Here is a 26,150-nt window from a genome sequence, read left to right as displayed (position 1 = left end):
AAACACTAGCTAGTTAAACCAATGTCTCCAGATACTAGTTCAGTCACTAGCTAGTTAAACCAATGTCTCCAGATACTAGTCCAGTCACTAGCCAATAGTTAAACCAATGTCTCCAGACAGATACTAGTCCAGTCACTAGCTAGTTAAACCAATGTCTCCAGATACTAGTCACTAGCTAGTTAAACCAATGTCTCCAGATACTAGTCCAGTCACTAGCTAGTTAAACCAATGTCTCCAGATACTAGTTCAGTCACTAGCTAGTTAAACCAATGTCTCCAGATACTAGTTCAGTCACTAGCTAGTTAAACCAATGTCTCCAGACAGATACTAGTTCAGTCACTAGCTAGTTAAACCAATGTCTCCAGATACTAGTCCAGTCACTAGCTAGTTAAACCAATGTCTCCAGACAGATACTAGTCCAGTCACTAGCTAGTTAAACCAATGATCTCCAGATACTAGTTCAGTCACTAGCTAGTTAAACCAATGTCTCCAGATACTAGTCCAGTCACTAGCTAGTTAAACCAATGTCTCCAGACAGATACTAGTTCACTAGCTAGTTAAACCAATGTCAGTCACTACTACTAGTTAAACCAATGTCTCCAGATACTAGTACTAGTCACTAGCTAGTTAAACCAATGTCTCCAGACAGATACTAGTCCAGTCACTACTAGCTAGTTAAACCAATGTCAATGTCTCCAGACAGATACTAGTCCAGTCACTAGCTAGTTAAACCAATGTCTCCAGATACTAGTCCAGTCACTAGCTAGTTAAACCAATGTCTCCAGATACTAGTCCAGTCACTAGCTAGTTAAACCAATGTCTCCAGACAGATACTAGTCCAGTCACTAGCTAGTTAAACCAATGTCTCCAGATACTAGTCCAGTCACTAGCTAGTTAAACCAATGTCTCCAGACAGATACTAGTTCCAGTCACTAGCTAGTTAAACCAATGTCTCCAGATACTAGTCCAGTCACTAGCTAGTTAAACCAATGTCTCCAGACAGATACTAGTTCAGTCACTAGCTAGTTAAACCAATGTCTACTAGTTCAGTCAGATACTAGTACTAGTTCCAGTCACTAGCTAGTTAAACCAATGTCTCCAGATACTAGTCCAGTCACTAGCTAGTTAAACCAATGTCTCCAGACAGATACTAGTTGAACCAGCTAGTTAAACCAATGTCCAGTCACTAGCTAGTTAAACCAATGTCTCCAGATACTAGTCACTAGCTCAGTCACTAGCTAGTTAAACCAATGTCTCCAGATACTAGTTCAGTCACTAGCTAGTTAAACCAATGTCTCCAGATACTAGTTCAGTCACTAGCTAGTTAAACCAATGTCTCCAGATACTAGTCCAGTCACTAGCTAGTTAAACCAATGTCTCCAGATACTAGTCCAGTCACTAGCTAGTTAAACCAATGTCTCCAGATACTAGTTAAACCAATGTCCAGTCACTAGCTAGTTAAACCAATGTCTCCAGACAGATACTAGTCCAGTCACTAACTAGTTAAACCAATGTCTCCAGACAGATACTAGTTCAGTCACTAACTAGTTAAACCAATGTCTCCAGATACTAGTCCAGTCACTAGCTAGTTAAACCAATGTCTCCAGATACTAGTCCAGTCACTAGCTAGTTAAACCAATGTCTCCAGATACTAGTCCAGTCACTAGCTAGTTAAACCAATGTCTCCAGATACTAGTTGAGTCAGACAGATACTAGTCCAGTCACTAGCTAGTTAAACCAATGTCTCCAGATACTAGTCCAGTCACTAGCTAGTTAAACCAATGTCTCCAGACAGATACTAGTCCAGTCACTAGCTAGTTAAACCAATGTCTCCAGATACTAGTCCAGTCACTAGCTAGTTAAACCAATGTCTCCAGACAGATACTAGTCCAGTCACTAGCTAGTTAAACCAATGTCTCCAGATACTAGTCCAGTCACTAGCTAGTTAAACCAATGTCTCCAGACAGATACTAGTTCAGTCACTAGCTAGTTAAACCAATGTCTCCAGATACTAGTTCAGTCACTAGCTAGTTAAACCAATGTCTCCAGACAGATACTAGTTCAGTCACTAGCTAGTTAAACCAATGTCTCCAGATACTAGTTCAGTCACTAGCTAGTTAAACCAATGTCTCCAGATACTAGTTCAGTCACTAGCTAGTTAAACCAATGTCTCCAGATACTAGTTCAGTCACTAGCTAGTTAAACCAATGTCTCCAGACAGATACTAGTCCAGTCACTAGCTAGTTAAACCAATGTCTCCAGATACTAGTTCAGTCACTAGCTAGTTAAACCAATGTCTCCAGATACTAGTCCAGTCACTAGCTAGTTAAACCAATGTCTCCAGATACTAGTCCAGTCACTAGCTAGTTAAACCAATGTCTCCAGACAGATACTAGTCCAGTCACTAGCTAGTTAAACCAATGTCTCCAGATACTAGTCCAGTCACTAGCTAGTTAAACCAATGTCTCCAGATACTAGTCCAGTCACTAGCTAGTTAAACCAATGTCTCCAGATACTAGTCCAGTCACTAGCTAGTTAAACCAATGTCTCCAGATACTAGTTCAGTCACTAGCTAGTTAAACCAATGTCTCCAGATACTAGTTCAGTCACTAGCTAGTTAAACCAATGTCTCCAGATACTAGTCCAGTCACTAGCTAGTTAAACCAATGTCTCCAGATACAGATACTAGTAGTTAAACCAATGTCTCCAGTCACTAGCTAGTTAAACCAATGTCTCCAGACAGATACTAGTTCAGTCACTAGCTAGTTAAACCAATGTCTCCAGATACTAGTCCAGTCACTAGCTAGTTAAACCAATGTCTCCAGATACTAGTCCAGTCACTAGCTAGTTAAACCAATGTCTCCAGATACTAGTCCAGTCACTAGCTAGTTAAACCAATGTCTCCAGACAGATACTAGTTAAACCAATGTCTCCAGATACTAGTTCAGTCACTAGCTAGTTAAACCAGTCAGATACTAGTTCAGTCACTAGCTAGTTAAACCAATGTCTCCAGATACTAGTCCAGTCACTAGCTAGTTAAACCAATGTCTCCAGACAGATACTAGTCCAGTCACTAGCTAGTTAAACCAATGTCTCCAGATACTAGTCCAGTCACTAGCTAGTTAAACCAATGTCTCCAGACAGATACTAGTCCAGTCACTAGCTAGTTAAACCAATGTCTCCAGATACTAGTCCAGTCACTAGCTAGTTAAACCAATGTCTCCAGATACTAGTTGAGTCACTAGCTAGTTAAACCAATGTCTCCAGATACACTAGTCACTAGCTAGTAAACCAATGTCTCCAGATACTAGTCCAGTCACTAGCTAGTTAAACCAATGTCTCCAGATACAGATACTAGTTGAGTCACTAGCTAGTTAAACCAATGTCTCCAGATACTAGTTGAGTCCAGTCACTAGCTAGTTAAACCAATGTCTCCAGATACTAGTCCAGTCACTAGCTAGTTAAACCAATGTCTCCAGACAGATACTAGTTGAGTCACTAGCTAGTTAAACCAATGTCTCCAGATACTAGTCCAGTCACTAGCTAGTTAAACCAATGTCTCCAGATACTAGTTCAGTCACTAGCTAGTTAAACCAATGTCTCCAGATACTAGTAGTTAAACAGTCACTAGCTAGTTAAACCAATGTCTCCAGATACTAGTTGAGTCACTAGCTAGTTAAACCAATGTCTCCAGATACTAGTTCAGTCACTAGCTAGTTAAACCAATGTCTCCAGATACTAGTTCAGTCACTAGCTAGTTAAACCAATGTCTCTAGATACTAGTCCAGTCACTAGCTAGTTAAACCAATGTCTCCAGACAGATAGTAGTTGAGTCACTAGCTAGTTAAACCAATGTCTCCAGATACTAGTTGAACCAATGTCTCCAGATACAGTCACTAGCTAGTTAAACCAATGTCTCCAGATACTAGTCCAGTCACTAGCTAGTTAAACCAATGTCTCCAGATACTAGTCCAGTCACTAGCTAGTTAAACCAATGTCTCCAGATACTAGTTCAGTCACTAGCTAGTTAAACCAATGTCTCCAGATACTAGTTCAGTCACTAGCTAGTTAAACCAATGTCTCCAGATACTAGTTGAGTCACTAGCTAGTTAAACCAATGTCTCCAGATACTAGTTGAGTCACTAGCTAGTTAAACCAATGTCTCCAGATACTAGTCCAGTCACTAGCTAGTTAAACCAATGTCTCCAGACAGATACTAGTCCAGTCACTAGCTAGTTAAACCAATGTCTCCAGATACTAGTTCAGTCACTAACTAGTTAAACCAATGTCTCCAGATACTAGTTCAGTCACTAACTAGTTAAACCAATGTCTCTAGATACTAGTCCAGTCACTAGCTAGTTAAACCAATGTCTCCAGATACTAGTTCAGTCACTAGCTAGTTAAACCAATGTCTCCAGATACTAGTTCAGTCACTAGCTAGTTAAACCAATGTCTCCAGATACTAGTTCAGTCACTAGCTAGTTAAACCAATGTCTCCAGATACTAGTTCAGTCACTAGCTAGTTAAACCAATGTCTCCAGATACTAGTTGAGTCACTAGCTAGTTAAACCAATGTCTCCAGATACTAGTTCAGTCACTAGCTAGTTAAACCAATGTCTCTAGATACTAGTCCAGTCACTAGCTAGTTAAACCAATGTCTCCAGACAGATACTAGTTGAGTCACTAGCTAGTTAAACCAATATCTCCAGATACTAGTTGAGTCCAGTCACTAGCTAGTTAAACCAATGTCTCCAGATACTAGTCCAGTCACTAGCTAGTTAAACCAATGTCTCCAGATACTAGTCCAGTCACTAGCTAGTTAAACCAATGTCTCCAGATACTAGTTCAGTCACTAGCTAGTTAAACCAATGTCTCCAGATACTAGTTGAGTCACTAGCTAGTTAAACCAATGTCTCCAGATACTAGTCCAGTCACTAGCTAGTTAAACCAATGTCTCCAGATACTAGTTGAGTCACTAGCTAGTTAAACCAATGTCTCCAGATACTAGTTCAGTCACTAACTAGTTAAACCAATGTCTCCAGACAGATACTAGTTCAGTCACTAGCTAGTTAAACCAATGTCTCCAGATACTAGTTCAGTCACTAACTAGTTAAACCAATGTCTCCAGACAGATACTAGTCCAGTCACTAGCTAGTTAAACCAATGTCTCCAGACAGATACTAGTCCAGTCACTAGCTAGTTAAACCAATGTCTCCAGATACTAGTTCAGTCACTAACTAGTTAAACCAATGTCTCCAGATACTAGTTCAGTCACTAGCTAGTTAAACCAATGTCTCCAGACAGATACTAGTTCAGTCACTAACTAGTTAAACCAATGTCTCCAGATACTAGTTCAGTCACTAGCTAGTTAAACCAATGTCTCCAGACAGATACTAGTTCAGTCACTAACTAGTTAAACCAATGTCTCTAGATACTAGTCCAGTCACTAACTAGCTAAACCAATGTCTCCAGACAGATACTAGTTGAGTCACTAGCTAGTTAAACCAATGTCTCCAGATACTAGTTCAGTCACTAGCTAGTTAAACCAATGTCTCCAGATACTAGTCCAGTCACTAGCTAGTTAAACCAATGTCTCCAGACAGATACTAGTTCAGTCACTAACTAGTTAAACCAATGTCTCCAGATACTAGTTCAGTCACTAGCTAGTTAAACCAATGTCTCCAGATACTAGTTCAGTCACTAACTAGTTAAACCAATGTCTCCAGATACTAGTTCAGTCACTAGCTAGTTAAACCAATGTCTCCAGATACTAGTCCAGTCACTAGCTAGTTAAACCAATGTCTCCAGATACTAGTCCAGTCACTAGCTAGTTAAACCAATGTCTCCAGATACTAGTTGAGTTCAGTCACTAGCTAGTTAAACCAATGTCTCCAGACAGATACTAGTCCAGTCACTAGCTAGTTAAACCAATGTCTCCAGACAGATACTAGTCCAGTCACTAGCTAGTTAAACCAATGTCTCCAGATACTAGTCCAGTCACTAGCTAGTTAAACCAATGTCTCCAGACAGATACTAGTCCAGTCACTAGCTAGTTAAACCAATGTCTCCAGATACTAGTCCAGTCACTAGCTAGTTAAACCAATGTCTCCAGACAGATACTAGTTCAGTCACTAGCTAGTTAAACCAATGTCTCCAGATACTAGTTGAGTCACTAGCTAGTTAAACCAATGTCTCCAGATACTAGTCCAGTCACTAGCTAGTTAAACCAATGTCTCCAGACAGATACTAGTCCAGTCACTAACTAGTTAAACCAATGTCTCCAGACAGATACTAGTTCAGTCACTAACTAGTTAAACCAATGTCTCCAGATACTAGTCCAGTCACTAGCTAGTTAAACCAATGTCTCTAGATACTAGTTGAGTCACTAGCTAGTTAAACCAATGTCTCCAGACAGATACTAGTTCAGTCACTAGCTAGTTAAACCAATGTCTCCAGACAGATACTAGTTGAGTCACTAGCTAGTTAAACCAATGTCTCCAGATACTAGTTGAGTCACTAGCTAGTTAAGGACACCCTCCACTGTGACTGACATCATGTGTGACCGCTTACAGTCTCACTCTCTCTCTCACACACACACACTCTCACTCTCTCTCTCACACACACACTCTCACTCTCTCTCTCACACACTGACAAACTAACGCCTGCTGGAAAAACAACTATTCTGTCTCGTAGAAACGATGAGGCACACACTCACTCACTTACTCACTCTCTCACACACACTCACACTCTCACTCACTCTCTCACCAACACACACACTCTCACTCACTTACACACACAGTCACTCACTCACTCTCTCACACACACACTCTCATTCACTTACTCACTCTCTCACACACACACATTCACTCACTCACTCTCTCACACACACACACACTCTCACTCACTCACTCACACACACACACACACACACTCACACACTCTCTCACTCACACACTCACTCACTCTCTCACACACACTCACTCTCTCACTCTCACACACACTCACTCCCTCACTCACACTCACACACTCTCTCACACACACACATACTCACAAACTCTCTCACACACACACACACACACACACACACGTTTTCTCTCTCTGCACCCCCCTTGTTTTGGAGCCCTGTCTCAGAGGAGTAACAGTAAACACTTTTGTGTGGAGACGTTGTGTACTGCTGTTGCCTTGGCAACCCTTGCTCCTCACTCTCTCCCTCTGTGTGTGTTTTTCCCTCCTGTCCGTCGGCCCGTCCTCAGCCCGTCTCCTACTGACTTGGCTGGCCCTGAGAAGCAACAGCAGCCCCAGACGGTCCCAGAGCGACACGAGAACAAGACCGAGAGGAACACCTTCAGGTGAGTTTTGATACTGAACCTCTGAGACCGGGGGGGGGGGGTTAGAGACCGGGGGGGACAGAGACCGGGGGGGACAGAGACCGGGGGGGGTGGACAGAGACCGGGGGGTGGACAGAGACCAGGGGGTTATATACCTGAACAGATGAAAGCAGGGGGATAGGACCTGGGGGTCACTGATTAGATGAAAGCAGGGGGTGGATAGAGGGTCACTGTTATTATGGGGGGGGGTTACAGAGACCAGGACGTTTATTAGCATGTGGGATGGACGGGAGATTATTAATACTTGCTGAGGGTCACTGTTATTATGATGAAAGCAGGGGGGGGGGTTATATACCTGCTGAGGGTCACTGTTATTATGATGAAAGCAGGGGGGTTATATACCTGCTGAGGGTCACTGTTATTATGATGAAAGCAGGGGGGGGGGTTATATACCTGCTGAGGGTCACTGTGTATTATGATGAAAGCAGGGGGATGAAAGCAGGGGGGTTATATACCTGCTGAGGGTCACTGTTATTATGATGAAAGCAGGGGGGGGGGGTTATATACCTGCTGAGGGTCACTGTTATTATGATGAAAGCAGGGGGAGGGGGGGTTATATACCTGCTGAGGGTCACTGTTATTAACAGCCATCACACGTTGTTATAGATGACCTTCACCAGTGTTTGGCAGTGTGGTGACTAGTATATTATTGGATTCATTGTTATAGATGACCTTCACCAGTGTTTGGCAGTGTGGTGACTAGTATATTATTGGATTCATTGTTATAGAGGACCTTCACCAGTGTTGCAGTGTGGTGACTAGTATATTATTGGATTCATTGTTATAGAGACCTTCACCAGTGTTTGGCAGTGTGGTGACTAGTATATTATTTGAGTTGCCTGATGTCCACCACTGCTGTTTTGGATGGACAACCAGCTCGCTGACATGAAAACATTTGTTGGTGACCATTTTAAGAGACATCGTCATTTGTCTTCAACCTCTCTTTGTTTCTGCTAGATGTTATAAACAGTAGGTGTCTGATGGTCATGGTTTGTATCACTGACTCATCATCATCTTCACTGAATTACCAGTCTTAACTTTCCTCTCTATTCATGTCAGCTTTGTCTCTGACTCTCTCTCCCCCTTCTGTGTTTCTCTCCCCCTTTCCTCTTCCTCTTTCCTCTTCTCTCTCTCTTCCTCCTTCCCCCTCTTCCTTCCCCCTCTCCTTCCCCCTCTCTCCATGTCCTTCCTTCCCTCTCTCCATGTCCTCCTTCCCCTCTCTCATGTCCTCCTTCCTTCCTCATGTCCTCTCCTCTCTCCTGTCCTCATGTCCTTTCCCCCTCTCTCCTGTCCTCCTCCTTCCTTCCCCTCTCTCCTGTCCTCTTCCTTCCCCCCTCTCTCCTCCCTCTTCCTTCCCCTCTCTCCTGTCCTCCTTCCCCTCTCTCCTGTCCTCTTCCTTCCCTCCTGTCCTCTCCTTCCTCCTCCCCTCTCCTCTCCTGTCCTCCTCCTTCCCCTCTCTCCTGTCCTCCTTCCTTCCCCCTTCTCTCTCCTCTTCCTTCCCCTCTCTCATGTCCTCTTCCTTCCCCCTCTCTCCTGTCCTCCTGTCCTCATTCCCCTCTCTCATGTCCTCCTTCCTTCCCCTCTCCTCCTGTCCTCTTCCTTCCCTTCTCTCCTGTCCTCTTCCTTCCCCTTCTCTCCTGTCCTCCTTCCTCTCTCATGTCCTCTTCTCTCTCATGTCCTCCTCTTCCCCTCTCTCCCTGTCCTCCTCCTTTCCCTTCTCTCTCATGTCCTCCTCCTTCCCCCTCTCTCTCCTGTCCTCCTTCCTTCCCCTCTCTCATGTCCTCCCCCTCCTCATTCCTCCTTCCCTCTCATGTCCTCTCCTTCCCCTCTCTCATGTCCTCTTCCTTCTCCCTCTCTCTCTGTCCTCCTTCCCCCTCTCATGTCCTCCTCCTTCCCTCTCTCTCTCATGTCCTCCTCCTTCCCCTCTCTCATGTCCTCCTTCCCCCTCTCTCCCCTCTCCTTCCTTCCCTCCTCTCTCATGTCCTCCTTCCCCTCTCCTGTCCTCCCCCTTCTCATGTCCTCCTTCCCCTCCTCCTTCCCTCCTCATGTCCTCTCCTTCCCCTCTCTCCTCCTCCTCCTTCCCCTCTCTCTCTGTCCTCCTTCCCCTCTCTCTTCCCCTCCTTTCCCTCTCTGTCCTCCTCCTTCCCTCTCTCCTGTCCTCCCTTCCCCTCTTCCTGTCCCTCTCTCCCCCTCCTCTCTTCCCCTCTCTCCTGTCCTCCTCTCTTCCCCTCTCTCCTGTCCTCTTCCTTCCTTCCCCTCTCTCCTGTCCTCCTTCCCTCTCTCCTGTCCTCTCCTTCCCTTCCTCCCTCTCCTTCCCCTCTCTCCTGTCCTCCCCCTCTTCCCCCTCTCTCCCCTCTCCTGTCCTCTTCCTTCCCCTCTCTCCTGTCCTCCTCTCTTCCCCTCTCTCCTGTCCTCCTCCTTCCCCTCTCTCCTGTCCTCCTTCCCCTCTCTCCTGTCCTCTTCCTTCCTAATGTCCTCCTTTCCCCTCTCTCCTGTCCTCTTTCCCCTCTCCTCATGTCCTCTGGTTGCCATCCTGATCTCTCCTGTCCTCCTCCTTCCCTCTCTCCCTCCCCTCCCTCTCTCTCCTGTCAGCTCTGAGCAGGCCAGCCACAGTCCCCTTTGGTGAGTCCTGCCTCTCTTTCCCGGCTCTCCTGAATGTGACTTTCTGTCCTCCTGCTGTTGTGATTTTAAATCATTATGATAGTTAGTCATTTAAAGGAATGAGAGACAGAGAGAGAGCTTCCCCCCTCTCTCCTGGGGAGGGATGAAGCCCTGGATGAGGTCCTCCTCTCTTCCCCTCATGGATGAGAAGGGAGGGAGGGAGGGAGCCGCTCTCCTGTTCAGACTTCCTGACAACAACCAACAGATGGACCCGTCAATTCAAATCCCCAATTAGAGACTTCTATTCCCCCTTCCTGTCCTCCTCTGTCACTGGTCTCGTTAGCTGTATAGCTAAAGAGGGTTACCATATTCTGTCACTGGTCCCCTTAGCTCATAATGTCTGAGGGTTACCATATTCTGTCACTGGCTGTTGTGTATGCTAAAGAGGGTCCCTCCCATATTCTGTCACTGGCAGGCCAGCCAGTGCTGTATAGCTAAAAGAGGTTTACCATATTCTGTCACTGGTGATTTTAAATCATTATGCTAGTTAGTCATTTAAAGGAATGAGAGACAGAGAGAGAGCGGGAACTGGAGGGAGGAAGAGGGTTACCATATTCTGTCACTGGGACGTTAGGGAGGATAGCTGAAGAGGGTTACCATATTCTGTCACTGGTATGTTAGCTTTATAGCTGAAGAGGGTTACCATATTCTGTCACTGGTAACAGATGGCTTTATAGCTAAAGAGGGTTACCATATTCTGTCACTGGTACGTTAGCTTTATAGCTAAAGAGGGTTACCATATTCTGTCACTGGTACGTTAGCTGTATAGCTAAAGAGGGTTACCATATTCTGTCACTGGTATGTTAGCTTTATAGCTAAAGAGGGTTACCATATTCTGTCACTGGTACGTTAGCTGTATAGCTAAAGAGGGTTACCATATTCTGTCACTGGTACGTTAGCTGTATAGCTAAAGAGGGTTACCATATTCTGTCACTGGTACGTTAGCTTTATAGCTAAAGAGGGTTACCATATTCTGTCACTGGTACGTTAGCTTTATAGCTAAAGAGGGTTACCATATTCTGTCACTGGTACGTTAGCTTTATAGCTAAAGAGGGTTACCATATTCTGTCACTGGTACGTTAGCTTTATAGCTAAAGAGGGTTACCATATTCTGGTACAGTTAGCTTTATAGCTAAAGAGGGTTACCATATTCTGGTACGTTAGCTTTATAGCTAAAGAGGGTTACCATATTCTGTCACTGGTACGTTAGCTGTATAGCTAAAGAGGGTTACCATATTCTAGTACGTTAGCTTTATAGCTAAAGAGGGTTACCATATTCTGGTACGTTAGCTTTATAGCTAAAGAGGGTTACCATATTCTGGTACGTTAGCTTTATAGCTAAAGAGGGTTACCATATTCTGGTACGTTAGCTTTATAGCTAAAGAGGGTTGCCATATTCTGTCACTGGTACGTTAGCTTTATAGCTAAAGAGGGTTACCATATTCTGTCACTGTGTACAGTATCTAGCATCACATTGAGGTATACAGTATACAGTATAAATGACTGTAACATACAGTATAAATGATTATAACATACAGTATAAATGATTATAACATACAGTATAAATGATTATAACATACAGTATAAATGATTATAACATACAGTATAAATGATTATAACATACAGTATAAATGATTATAACATACAGTATAAATGACTGTAACATACAGTATAAATGACTGTAACACCCCATTGAGGCTGGATTATATTGTAACATACAGTATAAATGATTGTAACACCCCATTCTGTTGATAGAACCATATAGGGCCAAAGGTTTAACACGCAGAGCAACACTGATTCAGGCAACGGGTGAAACAACATTGGAAAAATGCTTGCTACGCTGCTCCCATTTTCAGCTATTTTCTTTCCCTGTCCTCTGTTTCTGTTTAAACCCTCTCTTCTCTTTCCCTGGCCTGTCTCTGTTTAAACCCTCTCTTCTCTTTCCCTGGCCTGTCTCTGTTTAAACCCTCTCTTCTCTTTCCCTGGCCTGTCTCTGTTTAAACCCTCTCTTCTCTTTTAAAGCTGAACTATGTCACCTTTTCTCTTACCTGGCCAAATTTCACATAGCAATATGAGTTATAGATCTGTCATTTAAACCCTCTCATTCTCATTGAAAGTCTTCTGTCTCTTTCCCTGGCCTGTCTCTGTTTAAACCCTCTCTTTCTTTCCCTGGCCTGTCTCTGTTTAAACCCTATTTCTCTTTCCCTGGCCTGTCTCTGTTTAAACCCTGCTCTTCTCTTTCCCAGGCCTGTCTCTGTCTCTGAGGAGCTTAAACCCTCTCTTCTCTTTCCCTGGCCTGTCTCTGTTTAAACCCTCTCTTCTCTTTCCCTGGCCTGTCTCTGTTTAAACCCTCTCTTCTCTTTCCCTGGCCTGTCTCTGTTTAAACCCTCTCTTCTCTTTCCCTGGGAGTTGTCTCTGTTTAAACCCTGCTCTTCTCATTTCCCAGGCCTGTCTCTGTTTATGAGGAGCTTGGAGACCAGGGTTACCATGCTCTTTCTCATCTATCAGCCAGTTCTCTGTCTCTGTCTATATGAGGAGCTTGGAGACCAGGGTTACCATGCTCATAGTCTCATCTTCAGCCAGTTCTCTGTCTCTGTCTATAAAGGAGCTTGGATGCCAGGGTTACTGCTTCTCATCTTCAGCCAGCTCCTGTCTCTGTTGATGCCAGGGTTACCATGCTCATAGTCTCATTTCCCAGTTCTGTCTCTCTTTTAAAGCTTGGATGCCAGGGTTACCATGCTCATAGTCTCATCTATCAGCCCTCTCTCTCTTTCCCTCCTGTCTCTGTTTAGGAGCTCTCTTCTCTTTCCCTGGTTACCTGCTCATAGTCTCATCTATCAGCCAGTTCTCTGTCTCTTTTATAGCTGAGGTCAGCTTGGAGACCAGGGTTACCATGCTCATAGTCTCATCTATCAGCCAGTTCTCTGTCTCTGTCTATATGCCAGTTATGCTCATAGATCTGTCATTCTCATTGAGGAGCTTGGATGCCAGGGTTACCATGCTCATAGTCTCATCTATCAGCCAGTTCTCTGTCTTCAGGAGCTTGGTTTTTGTGTTTTTTGCTCATAGTCTCATCTATCAGCCAGCTTCAAACAGCTGAAAATATCTATATTTTGTCTCTGTCTAGGGCTTGGATTGAAAGGGTTACCATGCTCATAGTCTCATCTATCAGCCAGTTCTCTCTGTCTATATGAGGAGCTTGGAGACCAGGGTTACCATGCTCATAGTCTCATCTATCAGCCAGTTCTCTGTCTCTGTCTATATGAGGAGCTTGGATGCCAGGGTTACCATGCTCATAGTCTCATCTATCAGCCAGTTCTCTCTGTCTATAAGAGGAGCTTGGATGCCAGGGTTACCATGCTCATAGTCTCATCTATCAGCCAGTTCTCTGTCTCTGTCTATAAGAGGAGCTTGGATGACCAGGGTTACCATGCTCATAGTCTCATCTATCAGCCAGTTCTCTGTCTCTGTCTATATGAGGAGCTTGGAGCCAGGGTTACCATGCTCATAGTCTCATTATCAGCCAGTTCTCTGTCTCTGTGTATGAGTTGGTTTATCTCATCTCAACATATCAGCCAGTTCTCTGTCTCTGTCTATATGAGGAGCTTGGAGACCAGGGTTACCATGCTCATAGTCTCATCTATCAGCCAGTTCTCTGTCTCTGTCTATATGAGGAGCTTGGAGACCAATGGTATCTCCCCAGCTCAGAGTCTCTCTAATGAGGAGCTAGCCAGGTTCTCTGTCTCTCCCTATAGAGGAGCTTGGAGACCAGGGTTACCATGCTCATAGTCTCATCTATCAGCCAGTTCTCTGTCTCTGTCTATATGAGGAGCTTGGAGACCAGGGTTACCATGCTTAGTCTCATCTATCAGCCCAGTCAATGAGGAGCTTGGAGACCAGGGTTACCATGCTCATATCTCATCTATCAGCCAGTTCTCTGTCTCTGTCTAGAGGAGCTTGGAACCAGGGTTACCATGCTTATCTCCCCAGCCAGAGGTCTGTAATGAGGAGCTTGGAGACCAGGGTTAATGCTCATAGTCTCATCTATCAGCCAGTCCTGTCTGTCTAATGAGGAGCTTTACCAGGGTTACCATGCTCATATCTCATCTATCAGCCAGTTCTCTGACTGTAATGTAGAGGTTTAAACTAATGTTATCTCCCTATCAGCCCAGAGGACTGTAATGTAGAGGTTTAAACTAATGTTATCTCCCCAGCCCAGAGGACTGTAATGTAGAGGTTTAAACTAATGTTATCTCCCAGCCCAGAGGACTGTAATGTAGAGGTTTATCTCCCCAACCCAGAGGACTGTAATTAGAGGTTTAAACTAATGTTATCTCCCCAGCCCAGAGGACTGTAATGTAGAGGTTTAAACTAATGTTATCTCCCCAGCCCAGAGGACTGTAATGTAGAGGTTTAAACTAATGTTATCTCCCCAGCCCAGAGGACTGTAATGTAGAGGTTTAAACTAATGTTATCTCCCCAGCCCAGAGGACTGTAATGTAGAGGTTTAAACTAATGTTATCTCCCCAGCCCAGAGGACTGTAATGTAGAGGTTTAAACTAATGTTATCTCCCCAGCCCAGAGGACTTGTAATGTAGAGGTTTAAACTAATGTTATCTCCCCAGCCCAGAGGACTGTAATGTAGAGGTTTAAACTAATGTTATCTCCCCAGCCCAGAGGACTGTAATGTAGAGGTTTAAACTAATGTTATCTCCCCAGCCCAGAGGACTGTACTGTAGAGGTTTAAACTAATGTTATCTCCCCAGCCCAGAGGACTGTAATGTAGAGGTTTAAACTAATGTTATCTCCCCAGCCCAGAGGACTGTAATGTAGAGGTTTAAACTAATGTTATCTCCCCAGCCCAGAGGACTGTACTGTAGAGGTTTAAACTAATGTTATCTCCCCAGCCCAGAGGACTGTAATGTAGAGGTTTAAACTAATGTTATCTCCCCAGCCCAGAGGACTGTAATGTAGAGGTTTAAACTAATGTTATCTCCCCAGCCCAGAGGACTGTAATGTAGAGGTTTAAACTAATGTTATCTCCCCAGCCCAGAGGACTGTAATGTTGATATGGACAAGCCCGTCCTCAGGAAGTTTCAGTAAGTACGGTTATGGAGCGTCGTGTTGCATGATGGGAGGTGATCGACCTGCTTTGGAGCCTGCTGCTGCATTCTGGGAGCTAGGGGTCATGTGTGTGTTCCAAATGGCGCCTTATTCCCTATATAGTGCACTACTATAGACCAGAGACCTATTCCCTATATAGTGGTACTACTATAGACCAGAGCCCCATTCCCTATATAGTGGTACTACTATAGACCAAAGCCCCATTCCCTATATAGTGGTACTACTATAGACCAGAGCCCCATTCCCTATATAATGGTACTACTATAGACCAGAGCCCCATTCCCTATATAGTGGTACTACTTTAGACCAGAGCCCCATTCCCTATATAGTGGTACTACTATAGACCAGAGCCCCATTCCCTATATAGTGGTACTACTGTAGACCAGAGCCCCATTCCCTATATAGTGGTACTACTTTAGACCAGAGCCCCATTCCCTATATAGTGGTACTACTATAGACCAGAGCCAATAGGGTTTTAATAGCCAACAGGACTATGTATTGAATAGGGTGCCAATTGGGACGTAGCCTGGGTGTAATGGTGTGTTGGCGTCCATTTTGAAATGGTGTGTTGATATTAACGGTGTGGTGTGGGGTCTGCGGTTTATGATTTAAAGTCCGGTTCGACCAATCAATTTAACAGGGTTTTAATCATGAACATTGATTGACAGGTTCAAGACACAGACAGAGCAGAATGAAGCTAAAGGGAAACGTCATGCTCAACATCTAGAGTAGCTAATGCTAATCCCAGAACACCATGCTAGAGTAGCTAATGCTAATCCCAGAACACCATGCTAGAGTAGCTAATGCTAATCCCAGAACACCATGCTAGAGTAGCTAATGCTAATCCCAGAACACCATGCTAGAGTAGCTAATGATAATCCCAGAACACCATGCTAGAGAAGCTAATGCTAATCCCAGAACACCATGCTAGAGTAGCTAATGCTAATCCCAGAACACCATTTTCCATGCTAGAGTAGCTAATGCTAGTCCACCATGCTCCACTAATGCTAGAGTTCTAAAAGAAATCAGACCAGGGGTGAAAAAATAGACTACTGCAATCTGATTGGCGAACGCAATACGGACCATCTGGGATTAGCATTAGCTACTCTAGCATGGTGTTCCTGGATTAGCATTAGCTACTCTAGCATGGTGTTCTGGGATTAGCATTAGCTACTCTAGCATGGTGTTCCTGGATTAGCATTAGCTACACTAGCATGGTGTTCCTGGATTAGCATTAGCTACTCTAGCATGGTGTTCCTGGATTAGCATTAGCTACTCTAGCATGGTGTTCTGGGATTAGCATTAGCTACTCTAGCATGGTGTTCCTGAATTAGCATTAGCTACACTAGCATGGTGTTCCTGGATTAGCATTAGCTACTCTAGCATGGTGTTCCTGGATTAGCATTAGCTACTCTAGCATGGTGTTCCTGGATTAGCATTAGCTACACTAGCATGGTGGTGGAAAATGGTGTTTCATAAAGAAAGTACAAATATTTTCTCTTTTCTTTTTCTTTCTTCGCCTTCTCGCCATTAAATGGAGTTACAGATGAAATCTATGCCTTTTCAGCCTAAATGAATGTTTTATGTACGAACCGGTCCACAGGGGATACGAGGCTATAGCCGGCTGCATTAGCATTAGCAGCCTAAATGAGTGTTTTATGTAGTGTTTTATGTTACGAACCGATCCGCAGGGGATACGAAATGGCTATAGCCGGCTGCATTAGCATTAGCAGCCTAAATGAGTGTTTTCTGTACGAACCGGTCCACAGGGGATACGAGGCTATAGCCTGCTGCATTACAGTCCCTTTGGACGGTACAATGAAACGACTCAATACTTAACTCAGGATATTAAAGCAGTAATTCTGAGTGATGTATCGCAGTGATCCAGGGGCCCTGTTTTATCTGGAGAGGAGCTGCCCGCCCCTGCTGAGCCCTCGCCTGGGGAGGGAGGGAGAGTGAGTCCCTGGTGTGGTGGTTGGCTTGGCTTCCGTCACTGGCTAGGACCTTGCCATCTGAGAGCGTGGGGCAGCGTATCTGTGGCAGGGGCCGAGGAATGTAATGGCTCTCACAGCCATGCTGCAGGGTGTGGTGTCTGTTCTGGGGAATGAACATCAAATTGTTTTGGTTATAAATGATATGTGTGTATTTCCAGACTATAATCATTTTGTCTGATTCAGGTCCTGTGGGTTTTCTCTCTTCTAATCTGTCTGATCTAATCTATCGTTTTGTTGCTGTGATCCTGGGTGATTTTGGTTTTTGCCACGCTTGCCCCGTAATGGTGTGGTCGACGCCCCTCCATGGCGGCTCAGTCACCTCCAGTTACCTCCGTGTCTGTGTTCCTGTAGAGGCACCTTCCTCCGCAACCTGGTCGCCACCCAGTGGGAGAAGACGAACAGGAGCCAACACGAGAAGCTCCAGGATAGGCTGTCCCAGGATGACCCCATAGTCACGTCCCCCAGGGCAGAGGAGGAGACCTCCTCACCTGCAGACAGCAGCCCCAGTACACCCACTGAAGGTACAGTACCCTAACCCTTCCGTACCCTCGTCCTCTAGCCCAAATACCCCAGCTGAAACCTACCCCTACCCTAGCCCCCAGGTACAGTACCCTAACCCTGCCATACCCTCGTCCTCTAGCCCCCAGGTACAGTACCCTAACCCTGCCATACCCTCGTCCTCTAGCCCAAATACCCCAGCTGAAACCTACCCCTACCCTAGACCCCAGGTACAGTACCCTAACCCTGCCATACCCTCGTCCTCTAGCCCCCAGGTACAGTACCCTAACCCTGCCATACCCTCGTCCTCTAGCCCCCAGGTACAGTACCCTAACCCTGCCATACCCTCGTCCTCTAGCCCCCAGGTACAGTACCCTAACCCTGCCATACCCTCGTCCTCTAGCCCAAATACCCCAGCTGAAACCTACCCCTACCCTAGCCCCAGGTACAGTACCCTAACCCTGCCAGTAAACCTCTAGCCCCCAGGTACAGTACCCTAACCCTTCCATACCCTCGTCCTCTAGCCCCCAGGTACAGTACCCTAACCCTGCCATACCCTCGTCCTCTAGCCCAAATACCCCAGCTGAAACCTACCCCTACCCTAGCACCCAGGTACAGTAAACCTCTCTCCTCTCAGGCCCTTGTTGAGCCGTCCTAATTGTTAGTGACATGCACATGGTGCTCGGCGTGGTCTGCAAGCGCTCTGTGCGTCATCACAACGCCCTCAGAATGAGGAAGTGTTGTCGGGAGCGAGAGGAGGCTGATCCTCGCTCCTTATCCAGTCGGATTGGAGAGTACCAGGCCCTGCAGTAGCAGACTGGGGCAGGACGTGACCTCACATAGCCTCAACTCACGCTGGGAAGGTTCGAGAGTTTCTCATTAGAGACATGGAATAGAGGAGGAATAGACCTGGAATAGGTACTGAGGAGGAATAGACCTGGAATGGTTACTGAGGAGGAATAGACCTGGAATAGACCTGGAATAGTAACAGTTACTGAGGAGGAATAGACCTGGAATAGTTACTGAGGAGGAATAGACATGGAATAGTTACTGAGGAGGAATAGACCTGGAATAGTTACTGAGGAGGAATAGACATGGAATAGTAACAGTTACTGAGGAGGAATAGACCTGGAATAGTAACAGTTACTGAGGAGGAATAGACCTGGAATAGTTACTGAGGGGGAATAGACCTGGAATAGTAACAGTTACTGAGGAGGAATAGACCTGGAATAGTTACTGAGGGGGAATAGACCTGGAATAGTTACTGAGGAGGAGTAGACCTGGAATAGTAACAGTTACTGAGGAGGAATAGACCTGGAATAGTTACTGAGGGGGAATAGACCTGGAATAGTTACTGAGGAGGAGTAGACCTGGAATAGTAACAGTTACTGAGGAGGAATATACCTGGAATAGTCATAGTTACTGAGGAGGATTAGACCTGGAATAGTTGCTGAGGAGAAATAGACCTGGAATATTTAAGTTACTGAGGAGGAATAGACCTGGAATAGAGGAGGATTATACCTGGAATAGTTACTGTGGAGGATTATACCTGGAATAGTTACTGTGGAGGATTATACCTGGAATAGTTACTGTGGAGGATTATACCTGGAATAGTTACTGTGGAGGATTATACCTGGAATAGTTACTGTGGAGGATTAGACCTGGAATAGTTACTGTGGAGGAATAGACCTGGAATAGTTACTGTGGAGGAATAGACCTGGAATAGTTACTGTGGAGGAATAGACCTGGAATAGTTACTGAGGAGGAGTAGACCTGGAATAGTAACAGTTACTGAGGAGGAATAGACCTGGAATAGTCATAGTTACTGAAGAGGAATAGACCTGGAATAGTTAATAGTTCCTGAGGAGGAATAGACCTGGAAAAATTAATAGATACTGAGGAGGATTAGACCTGGAATAGTTGCTGAGGAGAAATAGACCTGGAATATTTAAGTTACTGAGGAGGAATAGACCTGGAATAGAGGAGGATTATACCTGGAATAGTTACTGTGGAGGAATAGACCTGGAATAGTTACTGTGGAGGAATAGACCTGGAATAGTTACTGTGGAGGAATAGACCTGGAATAGTTACTGAGGAGGAATAGACCTGGAATAGTTACTGAGGAGGAATAGACCTGGAATAGTTCCTGAGGAGGAATAGACCTGGAAAAATTAATAGATACTGAGGAGGATTAGACCTGGAATAGTTGCTGAGGAGAAATAGACCTGGAATATTTAAGTTACTGAGGAGGAATAGACCTGGAATAGAGGAGGATTATACCTGGAATAGTTACTGTGGAGGAATAGACCTGGAATAGTTACTGAGGAGGAATAGACCTGGAATAGTTACTGAGGAGGAGTAGACCTGGAATAGTTACTGAGGAGGAGTAGACCTGGAATAGTTACTGAGGAGGAATAGACCTGGAATAGTTACTGAGGAGGAATAGACCTGGAATAGTTACTGAGGAGGAATAGACCTGGAATAGTTACTGAGGAGGAATAGACCTGGAATAGTTACTGAGGAGGAATAGACCTGGAATAGTTACTGAGGAGGAATAGACCTGGAATAGTTACTGAGGAGGAATAGACCTGGAATAGTTACTGAGGAGGAATAGACCTGGAATAGTTACTGAGGAGGAATAGACCTGGAATAGTTACAGTTACTGAGGAGGAATAGACCTGGAATAGTTACAGTTACTGAGGAGGATTATACCTGGAATAGTTACTGTGGAGGAATAGACCTGGAATAGTTACTGTGGAGGAATAGACCTGGAATAGTTACTGAGGAGGAATAGACCTGGAATAGTTACTGAGAATAGACCTGGAATAGTTACTGAGGAGGAATAGACCTGGAATAGTTACTGAGGAGGAATAGACCTGGAATAGTTACTGAGGAGGAATAGACCTGGAATAGTTACTGAGGAGGAATAGACCTGGAATAGTTACTGAGGAGGAATAGACCTGGAATAGTTACTGAGGAGGAATAGACCTGGAATAGGTACTGAGGAGGAATAGACCTGGAATAGGTACTGAGGAGGAATAGACCTGGAATAGGTACTGAGGGGGAATAGACCTGGAATAGGTACTGAGGGGGAATAGACCTGGAATAGGTACTGAGGAGGAATAGACCTGGAATAGTTACTGAGGAGGAATAGACCTGGAATAGGTACTGAGGGGGAATAGACCTGGAATAGTTACTGAGGAGGAATAGACCTGGAATAGTAACAGTTACTGAGGAGGAATAGACCTGGAATAGTTGTTACTGAGGAGGAATAGACCTGGAATAGTTACAGTTACTGAGGAGGAATAGACCTGGAATAGTTACTGAGGAGGAATAGACCTGGAATAGTTACTGAGGAGGAATAGACCTGGAATAGTGACTGAGGAGGAATAGACCTGGAATAGTGACTGAGGAGGAATAGACCTGGAATAGTGACTGAGGAGGAATAGACCTGGAATAGTGACTGAGGAGGAATAGACCTGGAATAGTTTATAGTTACTGAGTAGGAATAGACCTGGAATAGTTCATAGTTACTGAGGAGGAATAGACCTGGAATAGTTAATAGTTACTGAGGAGGAATAGACCTGGAATAGTTAATAGTTACTGAGGAGGAATAGACCTGGAATAGTTCATAGTTACTGAGGAGGGATAGACCTGGAATAGTTGTACTGAGGAGGATAGACCTGGAATAGTGACTGAGGAGGAATAGACCTGGAATAGTTACTGAGGAGGAATAGACCTGGAATAGTAACAGTTACTGAGGAGGAATAGACCTGGAATAGTGACTGAGGAGGAATAGACCTGGAATAGTACAGTTACTGAGGAGGGAAATAGTTACTGAGGAGGAATAGACCTGGAATAGTTACTGAGGAGGAATAGACCTGGAATAGTTACTGAGGAGGAATAGACCTGGAATAGTTACTGAGGAGGAATAGACCTGGAATAGTAGTTACTGAGGAGGAGTAGACCTGGAATAGTTACTGAGGAGGAATAGACCTGGAATAGTTACTGAGGAGGAATAGACCTGGAATAGTTACTGAGGAGGAATAGACCTGGAATAGTTACTGAGGAGGAATAGACCTGGAATAGTTACTGAGGAGGAATAGACCTGGAATAGTTACTGAGGAGGAATAGACCTGGAATAGTTACTGAGGAGGAATAGACCTGGAATAGTTACTGAGGAGGAATAGACCTGGAATAGTTACTGAGGAGGAATAGACCTGGAATAGTTACTGAGGAGGAATAGACCTGGAATAGTAACAGTTATTGAGGAGGAATAGACCTGGAATAGTTACAGTTACTGAGGAGGATTATACCTGGAATAGTTACTGTGGAGGAATAGACCTGGAATAGTTACTGTGGAGGAATAGACCTGGAATAGTTACTGAGGAGGAATAGACCTGGAATAGTTACTGAGGAGGAATAGACCTGGAATAGTTACTGAGGAGGAATAGACCTGGAATAGTTACTGAGGAGGAATAGACCTGGAATAGTTACTGAGGAGGAATAGACCTGGAATAGTTACTGAGGAGGAATAGACCTGGAATAGTTACTGAGGAGGAATAGACCTGGAATAGTTACTGAGGAGGAATAGACCTGGAATAGGTACTGAGGAGGAATAGACCTGGAATAGGTACTGAGGGGGAATAGACCTGGAATAGGTACTGAGGGGGAATAGACCTGGAATAGGTACTGAGGGGGAATAGACCTGGAATAGGTACTGAGGGGAATAGACCTGGAATAGGTACTGAGGGGGAATAGACCTGGAATAGGTACTGAGGGGGAATAGACCTGGAATAGTTACTGAGGAGGAATAGACCTGGAATAGTAACAGTTACTGAGGAGGAATAGACCTGGAATAGTTACAGTTACTGAGGAGGAATAGACCTGGAATAGTTACAGTTACTGAGGAGGAATAGACCTGGAATAGTTACTGAGGAGGAATAGACCTGGAATAGTTACTGAGGAGGAATAGACCTGGAATAGTGACTGAGGAGGAATAGACCTGGAATAGTGACTGAGGAGGAATAGACCTGGAATAGTGACTGAGGAGGAATAGACCTGGAATAGTGACTGAGGAGGAATAGACCTGGAATAGTTTATAGTTACTGAGTAGGAATAGACCTGGAATAGTTCATAGTTACTGAGGAGGAATAGACCTGGAATAGTTAATAGTTACTGAGGAGGAATAGACCTGGAATAGTTAATAGTTACTGAGGAGGAATAGACCTGGAATAGTTCATAGTTACTGAGGAGGGATAGACCTGGAATAGTAACAGTTACTGAGGAGGGATAGACCTGGAATAGTGACTGAGGAGGAATAGACCTGGAATAGTTACTGAGGAGGAATAGACCTGGAATAGTAACAGTTACTGAGGAGGGATAGACCTGGAATAGTGACTGAGGAGGAATAGACCTGGAATAGTTACTGAGGAGGGATAGACCTGGAATAGTGACTGAGGAGGAATAGACCTGGAATAGTTACTGAGGAGGAATAGACCTGGAATAGTAACAGTTACTGAGGAGGGATAGACCTGGAATAGTGACTGAGGAGGAATAGACCTGGAATAGTAACAGTTACTGAGGAGGAGTAGACCTGGAATAGTTACTGAGGAGGAATAGACCTGGAATAGTTACTGAGGAGGAATAGACCTGGAATAGTTACTGAGGAGGAATAGACCTGGAATAGTTACTGAGGAGGAATAGACCTGGAATAGTTACTGAGGAGGAATAGACCTGGAATAGTTACTGAGGAGGAATAGACCTGGAATAGTTACTGAGGAGGAATAGACCTGGAATAGTTACTGAGGAGGAATAGACCTGGAATAGTTACTGAGGAGGAATAGACCTGGAATAGTTACTGAGGAGGAATAGACCTGGAATAGTAACAGTTATTGAGGAGGAATAGACCTGGAATAGTTACAGTTACTGAGGAGGATTATACCTGGAATAGTTACTGTGGAGGAATAGACCTGGAATAGTTACTGTGGAGGAATAGACCTGGAATAGTTACTGAGGAGGAATAGACCTGGAATAGTTACTGAGGAGGAATAGACCTGGAATAGTTACTGAGGAGGAATAGACCTGGAATAGTTACTGAGGAGGAATAGACCTGGAATAGTTACTGAGGAGGAATAGACCTGGAATAGTTACTGAGGAGGAATAGACCTGGAATAGTTACTGAGGAGGAATAGACCTGGAATAGGTACTGAGGAGGAATAGACCTGGAATAGGTACTGAGGAGGAATAGACCTGGAATAGGTACTGAGGGGGAATAGACCTGGAATAGGTACTGAGGGGGAATAGACCTGGAATAGGTACTGAGGGGGAATAGACCTGGAATAGGTACTGAGGGGGAATAGACCTGGAATAGGTACTGAGGGGGAATAGACCTGGAATAGTTACTGAGGAGGAATAGACCTGGAATAGTAACAGTTACTGAGGAGGAATAGACCTGGAATAGTTACAGTTACTGAGGAGGAATAGACCTGGAATAGTTACAGTTACTGAGGAGGAATAGACCTGGAATAGTTACTGAGGAGGAATAGACCTGGAATAGTTACTGAGGAGGAATAGACCTGGAATAGTGACTGAGGAGGAATAGACCTGGAATAGTGACTGAGGAGGAATAGACCTGGAATAGTGACTGAGGAGGAATAGACCTGGAATAGTGACTGAGGAGGAATAGACCTGGAATAGTTTATAGTTACTGAGTAGGAATAGACCTGGAATAGTTCATAGTTACTGAGGAGGAATAGACCTGGAATAGTTAATAGTTACTGAGGAGGAATAGACCTGGAATAGTTAATAGTTACTGAGGAGGAATAGACCTGGAATAGTTCATAGTTACTGAGGAGGGATAGACCTGGAATAGTAACAGTTACTGAGGAGGGATAGACCTGGAATAGTGACTGAGGAGGAATAGACCTGGAATAGTTACTGAGGAGGAATAGACCTGGAATAGTAACAGTTACTGAGGAGGGATAGACCTGGAATAGTGACTGAGGAGGAATAGACCTGGAATAGTAACAGTTACTGAGGAGGGATAGACCCTCCTGGAATAGTTACTGAGGAGGGGCAGAAGTGTGTTGTATTTCCACGTGACCTGACCAGGAAACCCCTAGTTTTCCGGAGCAACTCCAAGGCCCTCTGATAATACTAGTTGTCCTCACCAACTCCAAGGCCCTCTGATAATACTAGTTGTCCTCACCAACTCCAAGGCCCTCTGATAATACTAGTTGTCCTCACCAACTCCAAGGCCCTCTGATAATACTAGTTTTCCTCACCAACTCCAAGGCCCTCTGATAATACTAGTTTTCCTCACCAACTCCAAGGCCCTCTGATAATACTAGTTGTCCTCACCAACTCCAAGGCCCTCTGATTATACTAGTTGTCCTCACCAACTCCAAGGCCCTCTGATAATACTAGTTGTCCTCACCAACTCCAAGGCCCTCTGATAATTGTCCTCACCAACTCCAAGGCCCTCTGATAATACTAGTTGTCCTCACCAACTCCAAGGCCCTCTGATAATACTAGTTGTCCTCACCAACTCCAAGGCCCTCTGATAATACTAGTTGTCCTCACCAACTCCATGGCCCTCTGATAATACTAGTTGTCCTCACCAACTCCAAGGCCCTCTGATAATACTAGTTGTCCTCACCAACTCCAAGGCCCTCTGATAATACTAGTTGTCCTCACCAACTCCAAGGCCCTCTGATAATACTAGTTGTCCTCACCAACTCCAAGGCCCTCTGATAATACTAGTTGTCCTCACCAACTCCAAGGCCCTCTGATAATACTAGTTGTCCTCACCAACTCCAAGGCCCTCTGATAATACTAGTTGTCCTCACCAACTCCAAGGCCCTCTGATAATACTAGTTGTCCTCACCAACTCCAAGGCCCTCTGATAATACTAGTTGTCCTCACCAACTCCAAATACTAGCCCTCTGATAATACTAGTTGTCCTCACCAACTCCAAGGCCCTCTGATAATACTAGTTGTCCTCACCAACTCCAAGGCCCTCTGATAATACTAGTTGTCCTCACCAACTCCAAGGCCCTCTGATAATACTAGTTGTCCTCACCAACTCCAAGGCCCTCTGATAATACTAGTTGTCCTCACCAACTCCAAGGCCCTCTGATAATACTAGTTGTCCTCACCAACTCCAAGGCCCTCTGATAATACTAGTTGTCCTCACCAACTCCAAGGCCCTCTGATAATACTAGTTGTCCTCACCAACTCCAAGGCCCTCTGATAATACTAGTTGTCCTCACCAACTCCAAGGCCCTCTGATAATACTAGTTGTCCTCACCAACTCCAAGGCCCTCTGATATACTAGTTGTCCTCACCAACTCCAAGGCCCTCTGATATATACTAGTTGTCCTCACCAACTCCAAGGCCCTCTGATAATACTAGTTGTCCTCACCAACTCCAAGGCCCTCTGATAATACTAGTTGTCCTCACCAACTCCAAGGCCCTCTGATTA

General features: G+C 44.7%; 1 pseudogene; it reads left to right on the top strand.

Moving 5' to 3' along the window:
* The window catches only part of LOC124035372, a 78,357-nt pseudogene that overhangs the window by 11,731 nt on the left and 40,476 nt on the right, over positions 1–26,150 (top strand).

This window comes from Oncorhynchus gorbuscha, linkage group LG05 (assembly GCF_021184085.1).
Source record: "Oncorhynchus gorbuscha isolate QuinsamMale2020 ecotype Even-year linkage group LG05, OgorEven_v1.0, whole genome shotgun sequence".
NCBI classification, from domain to species: domain Eukaryota; kingdom Metazoa; phylum Chordata; class Actinopteri; order Salmoniformes; family Salmonidae; genus Oncorhynchus; species Oncorhynchus gorbuscha.
This window is presented reverse-complemented; position numbering and strand designations above follow the sequence as displayed.